This window comes from Aegilops tauschii, chromosome 7 (genome assembly GCF_002575655.3).
Source record: "Aegilops tauschii subsp. strangulata cultivar AL8/78 chromosome 7, Aet v6.0, whole genome shotgun sequence".
NCBI lineage: Eukaryota > Viridiplantae > Streptophyta > Magnoliopsida > Poales > Poaceae > Aegilops > Aegilops tauschii.
Window position 1 is genome coordinate 137,791,376 of NC_053041.3, and position 9,700 is coordinate 137,801,075.

Consider the following 9,700-nt stretch of genomic DNA (forward strand, 5'->3'; position numbering starts at 1 on the left):
ACCTTAGCTCAGTCACGTTGGGCAGACTCACCATGAAATGTCCACACCATATAATCGGGCGTAAAACCACTCTTCTGCAGGTGTTTGCCCATTTCAGCCTCTGTCCACTTTTCCCAGTTGTCGCACCGGAAACAGAGGCACCAGGTTTTCCTCTGGCCATTTGCAAATGCGGCTTGCACAAACGCCTTGGTTTTTGTGAACCATTCAGTGCTCCATTTGTTCTGACCAGTGTGACCGGTGTACATCCACGCACGATCACTCATCTTGACTTTCAGAGCTACTGGACACACAACAAATATATATATAATTCACCATGTATATATTCATCAGTTAATCTAGTTTGTCAATTTTATTACGTCCATGCAACCTACACTCTAATAGGTAATGATAGGTCCTAATCCCACCCGAGTATGTGTAGATTGGGTTCATTTTTCCCATGCTATGCTCCGGATCCGACGCAAAATTTCGGCAGCACCTCCCCGCTGTTCTCCTGATACACGTCTCTGAAATAAACAAAGTGGATGTGTACCTGGAGAAAAATAGGGGAGGCACTGACGAAATTTATGCGTCGTATCGGGAGCAAAGCATATCGGAAAACGAACCCAATCTGCACATACTCGGGCTGTCCATGGATAGCGTTGGACAATTCGAAAGAATCACGGTCATAAATATGCAAATGCATGCATATTTATAACTATAACCCTTTCGAACGGGACACACATATTGGTTACGCATACTGATGATTCAAGACACATATATAGCTAGCTAGCAAGTTTCATCGGCACGAACACCGGAACAGAGCAAATAATTAAGGGGGGAGGAGGACATGTCATTTGTGCTCACCCACGAACGAAGGGGCAGAGCTCGTCAAACGCACGGGGAGGTCATCGAACACCACACCTCGTAGCGACGAAACAACTGCACATTTAAATCTACCTGATCAACACAATTATATATGATGTTTTTCATAACAAAAACGAAAAAAATATATGATCTAACTCATAATTCACAAATATATGACCCCGTCGGCCTCTGGAAGGCCAAAGAGCACCTTTTCGGGAGGTGTCGGGGGTCGGGGTGTCGTGGGTGTCGTGTCGGGGTCGGGGCGCCTTGTCGGGGTCGAAGTGCTGTTTCGCGGTCGGGGTGTTGTTTCGGGGTCGGGGTGTCGTGTCGGGGTGTGGGTGTCGGGGTGTGGTGTCGGGGTCGGGGTGTCGGGGTCAGGGGGTCAGGGGTGTCGGGGTGTGGTGTCGGGGTCGGGGTGTCGGGGTCAGGGGGTCGGGGTGTTTCCTTCTCTCCTTCTTCTTGTTCTTCTTTCCTTCTCTTCTTCTTCTTCTTCTTCTTCTTCTTCTTCTTCATCTTCTTCTTTCCTTCTGTGCTTTTCTTTTATTTCTTCCTTATTTCCCTTTTTCCTCTTCTTCTCATCTTCTCCTCTTTTTCTTCTTCTTCTCCTCCTCCTCCTCCTTCTCCCCCCTTCTACATATTCTTTTCTTCTTCTTCTTCTTCTTCTTCTTCTTCTTCTTCTTTTTTGTACTTCTATTAATTATATGACTAATTAACTAAACCCCATGCACTAGTCTAATCTAATATAATCTAGCACTAAATCTAACACTAACACATATCTAGTCTAATCTAACAATTAAATAGCAAAAAAAGAAGAAAAAACAGAGAAAAACAGAGAAAAACTCTTCGGAGATGGCGTTGGCCGAGGCTTCGCAGCGGCAGGGTGGCGGTGGCGACGAGGCGCTGTGCAGGTGGTGGGGGCGGCGGGGCGCCGCGATGGTGGGCCGTTCGGGCGGCGAGGCGGCGGGGCGGTGGCGGGTGGTGGGGGCAGCGGGGCGACGGGGCAAGGGGGCGGCGGCGGGTGGTGGGGTGGTGGGGCAAGGAGGGGCGGCGGGTGGTCGGGGCGAAGGGGCGAGGGGCGATGGGTGGGCGGGTGGTCGGGGCGAAGGGGCGAGGGGCGATGGGTGGGTGGGTGGCGGGGCAAGGGGCGGCGGCGGGTGGCGGTGTTCGTCGGGGAGGAGGACAGAAACAGAGAGAGAGAGACAGAGAGAGAGAGAGAGAAAGAGAGAGAGAGAGATGGGCGGGGTGGGGCTCGGCCGTTAGTTAAGTCAATTCTTTGCCGTCCGGACTCCTTTGCCATTGTCTTTTTTGCTCTTTGCCGTCAGCTAGCAAATGACAAAGAGGGGTCCGTTAGGTTTTTTCTAAGTAGCTCGTTAGTGGGGCCCACCTCTCTCTTTGCCGTCCGCCAACTGACGGAAAAGATTCTTTGCCGTTCGCTAGCAGACGGCAAATAATTGGCTGATGGCAAAGACCTTCTTTTCCATCAATCAATTCTTTGCCGTCCGTTTTCTGTAAGCGGACGGCAAAGAAGGTCTTTGCCGTCAGCTAGCAGACGGCAAAGAACTGGCTGATGGCAAATTCTCTAATTCCAGTAGTGACATGAGACTTCACCATTGTTTGGGCCTAGGGGAAGGCATTGGGAAGTAATAAGTAGATGATGGGTTGCTAGAGTGACAGAAGCTTAAACCCTAGTTTATGGGTTGCTTCGTAAGGGGCTGATTTGGATCCACATGTTTCATGCTATGGTTAGGTTTACCTTAATACTTCTTTTGTAGTTGTGGATGCTTGCAAGAGGGGTTAATCATAAGTGGGATGCTTGTCCAAGGAAGGGCGGTACCCAAGCACCGGTCCACCCACTTATCAAATTATCAAAGTAACGAACGCAAATCATATGAGCATGATGAAAACTAGCTTGACGATAATTCCCATGTGTCCTCGGGAGCATTTTCCTTTATATAAGAGTTTGTCCAGGCTTGTCCTTTGCTACAAAAAGGATTGGGCCACCTTGCTGCACCTTGTTTACTTTTGTTACTTGCTACCCGTTACGAATTACCTTATCACAAAACTATCTGTTACCGATAATTTCAGTGCTTGCAGAGAATACCTTACTGAAAACCGCTTGTCATTTCCTTCTACTCCTCGTTGGGTTCGACACTCTTACTTATTGAAAGGACTACGATAGATCCCCTATACTTGTGGGTCATCAATCAACACCCATAGTTCACATCGCCATGTGACCAACACCCAAGAGTTTACTAGAGTCAATAATCTAATTCACATCAACTTTGATTAACACCCAAAGAGTACTAAGGTGTGATCATGTTTTTCTTGTGAGAGAAGTTTAGTCAACGGGTCTGCCATATTCAGATCCGTATGTATTTTGCAAATTTCTATGTCTACAATGCTCTGCATGGAGCTACTTTAGCTAATTGCTCCCACTTTCAATATGTATCCAGATTGAGACTCAAAGTCATCCGGATTAGCGTCAAAGCTTGCACCAACGTAACCCTTTACGACGAACTCTTTGTTACCTCCATCATCGAGAAACATTTCCTTAGTCCTCTTTAGGTACCTAAGGATAATTTTGACCGCTCTCCAGTGATCCACTCCTGGATCACTATTGTACCCCCTTGCCAAACTCATGGCAAGGTACACAATATGTCTGCTACACAGCATGGCATACTTTATAGAACCTATGGCTGAGGCATAGGGAATGACTTTCATTCTCTCTCTATCTTCTGCCTTGGTCAGGTTTTGAGTCTTACTCAACTTCATACCTTACAACTCAGGCAAGAACTCCTTCTTTGACTGATCCATTAATATTTTGAACTCCTTCAAAAATTTATCAAGGTATGTGCTTTGTGAAAGTCCAATTAAGCGTCTTGATCTATCTCATCTTGATGCCCAATATATAAGCAGCTTCACTGAGGTCTTTCATTGAAAAACTCTTATTCAAGTATCCTTTTATGCTATCCAGAAATTCTATATCATTTCCAATCAACAATATGTCATCCACATATAATATTAGAAATGCTACAGAGCTCCCACTCACTTTCTTGTAAATACAGTCTTCACCGCAAGTCTGTATAAAACTATATGCTTTGATCAACTCAACAAATCATATATTCCAACTCCAAGATGCTTGCACCAGTCCATAGATGGATCGCTGGAGCTTGCACACTTTGTTAGCACCTTTAGGATTGAGAAAACCTTTTGGTTGCATCATATACAACTCTTCTTTAATAAATCCATTAAGGAATGCAGTTTTGACATCCATTTGCCAGATTTCATAAAATGCGGCAATTGCTAACATGATTTGGACAGACTTTAAGCATCGATACGAGTGAGAAAATCTCATCGCAGTCAACACCTTGAACTTTGTCGAAAACCTTTTGCGACAATTTGAGCTTGGTAGATAGTAGCACTGCTATCAGTGTCCTTCTTCCTCTTGAAGATCCATTTATTCTCAATGGCTCGCCGATCATCGGGCAAGCACTGGTGCTCGTCGGTGCTATACAAACGATTTTTAACCTCTTTCCACGACGACATTTGGAACCGTCATCAAGTGAGTGTGGGCGATAGGGGGGTCCTTCCCACACGACCCAGAAACCGTTGGGGATAGGGCCCCTACAGTACTCCTACTTGTTTCTGGTCGCATTGCCATCACAGTCGGTATTCTGTGGTGCTACGTTTACGATGCGCGTCCCATCACAAATGGTTCACTATTATAGAACGTGTATGATGCGTGGCCCATCACAAACGGTTCACTGATAAGAAGATTAGCTAATCGTCATACGAGTGTCGGACAGGAGTACGAAACGTCAGACCATCGTAACATCATCGTACAGGACAACTATCGCACATGCTATTCTGTGGTGCAACGTTTACAATGCATACTTCATCAGAAACAGTTCATGGTTGCGAATCGTGTATGATAAGGCTACTAACACAAACGTTTAGTTTGCCCACACCATTTGTGATATTGTCTGACATCGCACATGCTTTGCAAACGGCAACAGTGTGCATGCTTGCACACATTTCCTCTCTGTGAACCGTCTCAGATTATGGTGCATATCACAAACGTTTGTGTTTTACCAACCGTGTGTGCCGCAACAACCTGGAGAGCGTAATTTCACCGTAATTTAATTGCTGGTTTTTCAAAATGTACCGGATTTAGATTTGGATTTGAATTTGAATTTGAATGTATGCTACAGCTTTATTCATATCCATCAGGTTCAAAAAACCAATGCATTATTCGATTCATAGGCACATATGTTCAAGAATTACATAAGAACCAAATAAAGAATGATGAGCCACAGTTGTATACTTGTACTATTAAAGACGGTAAAGAAAGAGGAGAAATATATTCTGGTTGCTGAACAAGGTGAAGCGGAATGCCCATATTGTGCTCTCCTCCATGCAGAAGGCACGCACGACTCTAGTCCAACCCCTTGTGATGGCCGACCGCCCATCCTTCATGGTCTTCATGAAAACATCTAGATAATCATTGTGTTCTGGTAGAAATACTTCAACCTTTGCATGCCCACCAATCATGTAGTTTCTGAGGTTATCTTGAGTAAACTGCTTTGGCAACCACTGCAAAGGCAAAAGATTCAGACATTGTCATCTAACACAACTTATTATGGGCAGTAAAAAGAAGGTTGCGGAGTTCTTACTACCATCCTGTAGTTCGCTGTTCTCTTGGATAAAGTGTAAACAAATAGTTTAATTTCCATCTTTGGACCCATTTTACTAACAATCTTTATCAGCTTCCTCACTTGATGCTGGTTCATCGATATCTCATTGCCCCATACGCAGAAAGGGTCGAAGCGCGGATCTTTACCAATGACATATGTACCTAAAAGCACCAAGTTAATATTAGAAGCTAAACAGGAATTGCACAATGATTTAGTGCAACACTCTTTTATAATATGTCTATAAACATCCCTATGTGGTAGTCCATTTGAAATCTCTAAAAAGACAAATATTTCGGAACGGATGGAGTATCTTATAACACCAATATACTCACATATTAGATGAATTAACATCTTATATTATGGCCCGGAAGGAGTTTAGTGCATTCTTACAAATTATTGGCTGATTAACTGCTGCTGTATCCATGTGTTACAGTTAGTTTGAGCTAGTTCGGGCTCAAATAGCCCTAAATTATATCTAAACATGAGGGCTAGTTTGAGCTAGTTGCATCTATAACCCACCCAAAAAAACTATCCAACCCAAGAGGTGCTAATTGGAGCTAGTTCTCCTAGTGCATTTATTGTCAATCTAACCCTGCCATCCAAACAACTCTTTCGATGGAGTTAGTTCAGGGTTAGTCATGAGCTAGAAACTAACTCTAACCCTAGATAAGTTGAGTATCCAAACAGGGATGTGTTGTTGTGGTTGTTGTTGTTGGTGCTGCTCTTCTACGTATATCTTGACATCATTAGAACATTAATGTAACACTCTTCCTTGTTGCTATGTAGCCTAGGATTGCATATTTAGACATTAAGTATAGTGCATGTTGCTATGTAGCCTCAGGTATATTACATATGGCCCTAGTTAACCTAACGATAAATGGGTTTGTAGATATATTCAGTTAAAAGTCTGATTCACCGATTAGTCCCTTATCAGCCGCCAACATATATGGTACCAGCTACCGATATCCTGAACAGTGAGCAGATATAAGCCATGGGATGAAACTAACCTCGATGGAAAACAATAGTCGTTCCCAAAATTGTCCTGTGTAGGTACATCGAGAAGCATGTGAAGCACAACAGGCTAAACATCAACCAAAATTATCCATGGCAGACAAAATAATCTCCAAAAGATAGCTTGAGTGTGCAGGTTTAAGCACGCTAGTAAAGCAAAACAAGTGGAAAGGGTGTGCTAACTGCAAGAGGCCTAACATTTAACAACAAGCAAACATACTCATTCAAACTGGTATTGTGCCGGTCTAAGTACATGTGACACCCAAAATTTTTGGCCTTATTTTGTTTATTAAAATATTGCCAGGAAATAAAACTTTTCCAATTTGTCAAGTTTTACCTTTTGTGATTTTGGATTTTTGCCTCTAGTGGGAGAGACCTTCAAGGGTATTGTTGGACTTGATTTCTCTCCATAATAAAACCTTTATTTATCAGTGGATTCAAATGTTGCAAGATTTATTTATTCAAAAAGCTTTCTTTCTTTAAAATGATTCCTTTTGCATTTGGGGCCTATTTGCACTACAACCACTTGACAAATGCTTTTAAAAATTCCACCAAAATTTGGGGATGTCATGTGATGTTTCCACATCACTTTTATGCAAAGATACCTTCTGGCCATTGGAGATTTTGAGCTCTACACCAATTTTTCCAATCTGGTCCAGTAGGCACTTTTGCACTGCAACCCATTTAAATATTTCTTCAAAAATTCTTCCAAGTGTTTGGAGATGACAGTGGATGCATACAATTCATCTTCAAGCAAAAACCCAATGATGTTCTTTGAAAAATTTGAGTGGATCAACCTCTTTTGCATTCTGGTCCAATTTGGTGATTTGTACTGCAACCATATTTTTCCTTGCTCTAGTGACCCCGAGCTTCCTCCTACTTGTAGCCCTCCCTACCAAACTCTTAAGTCCAGGAGATTGGGCTCATTGGGGATTTTGAAGTGCATGTTCTAAACCCCTTTTCATTCTGCCCAAAACTGGAGTTTTGCAAAACTTGCACTATCAACTTTCTGTTTTTGCCAAACTGACCCTACCACCATCTCCTGTGTCTAAGGAGGCACTGATCTGGAGTTTTTGGCCACTCCAGGAGTTGCCTATGTGCATCTGGCATTCTGTCGAACACCTGGTGTGCACAGTCATTTTTGGCAAGCTCCCTGGTTTGCATTGTGGACTTGTACCCCAGCCCTATCAACCTTGTCCACTGAGCTCCTAGCCACCCCTACCCTCGATCTGTGCTTTGCCAGCTCCACCCTCGCGCTCTAGACCACGCTGGCATTCCGTCGAGCACTGTCGTGCGTGCTCTGGGCGCGCCCAGAGCGCACGTTTTGCACGCGCGCGCACTACGCCGACACGCCGCACTGCCGCGCTCGACGTGACCCGACCCTGGTCCCTCTGCATCGCTGAGCCGCGCACTAGTCGCCCCCTGCTCCACGATCACTCTGGCACCCTGCTGCGCCGCTGGCCGCGCCCTTGGCGGCAACGCCGGCGTCGGCAGTGGATTCCGCCGCGGACGGCGCCGCCCAAACCACCAGCGCACGCCAGCTGCCCCTGTGAATAGCTCGTGCTTATCCCCCCGCTCGTCGGCACGCTTTCGTCGCCGCTGCGATGCCCTGCAACTACAGCAACGGCTGTCGCCGACGAGCTTATCTTCTGCAGCCGCGGAGCCGCCTCGTCATGCTATATAAAGGGCCCCCGAGCCCCTCCGAGCACTCACGCGACTTCAGACTTCCCCCGTAGAGCTCCCCGCGCAGTAGATCGACCGGAGAGGACCGTTTCCCCCAACTCCGGCCAGCTCGGCCGCCGCCAAGCCCCAGCGCGATTCGTCGCCGCCGGCCACCCTTTTGCCAATCCAGCGCCACCAAGAACCTCCCCGTAGTCTTGCGGAGCTGCCCAGCTACCCAGCTTCGGTCGGAAGCCACCGGAGCAACATAGTCACTTCAGCATCGTAGCCTCCCTCCGCCGCGGAGCTCGCCGCTGGCGATTCCTTCCACCTCCGCCGACCCAACGACCACCCAGAGGACCGCCTCGGTCTTGCCGTCCCATCCCCGCCCTTGGATGCCCTCGAGAAGCCGCCGTTCGTCGCCGGTGATCGCCGGAGCCCCGCCACCGTTCGGGCGCAGAAAAAGGAGGGAGAGGGAGAACGGTCAAACCTGACCAGTGGGCCCTCTGGACCCACTGTCAGTGACCCGCGCAGCGCCCTCTCTCTGTTTAAGTGGAGGCGCAAACCCCCGAGTGCGTTTCCTCTGCTGCGAAAGCGTATTTCTGCTGAAACGTTTTCCTTTTTTCTGGTTTTTTTTAAAAAACAGAGTTAACCAAACTTTGACTGGCTATAACTTTTAAAATAAAACTCCAAATGAGTTGATTCTTTTTCCTACCTCTCTAAAATTTCATCTAGTTTATTTTAAGATTTATTTCAAAAATATTTGAGATAAGATTTGGTACTGTGTTTGAAATATTTGTATTTGTGTATTTTGTGAAATAGGATTTTTGGAGAAAAAGGAAAGCTTCCAATAAAGTGCATCCTTTGCATACTCTTGAAGGCAAGCATTTTTGAACTCTGGCATAATATTTGTTGTGGTGTTTTGATGCAATCACAGCACCTTTTTAACTTGGAGTATATGTGACAGTTTATGTATCGATGTAGTCTCGTGCATGATTGCACTTTGGAGTTGTTTCTGGCCAGCAATGGATACCCTAAGGATTTGGATCGCCCTCGTGAGCTTCTCTTGCACACCGGTAGGAAGCGGGAAAGTTGTGGTCTTGGGTAGACACGAGCTTGTCCCTAATCCCTCGTTGGGACGAGTATGCCCGGCATAGCATGGTGAGGCTCGAGGAGTGGTGATTTATTTCACTAGTGGTAATATTGTTGGTGGATACTTGGATCACCTGAGTCGGTTGTAGACCGAGTATTGTTCAATAGCTTCCTTCTTTGTCGGTACCACCACTTGTCCCTGCAGGGGACAGGGTATGGTTCAGTAGGTTGTCAACCCCTTTCCAAAGCACACACCGTACAGAGAGGCCGTGATGAAGGTCCCGTGGCCACGGATTAAAGCCTGTCATTTGGTCCGGGGGCATGGGTGTTTCCGGTTGGAGCCGAGGGGGGTTGCTCCCCTAGTTTGCACGCGGTACAAATATTGTGATCCCATGCTACTC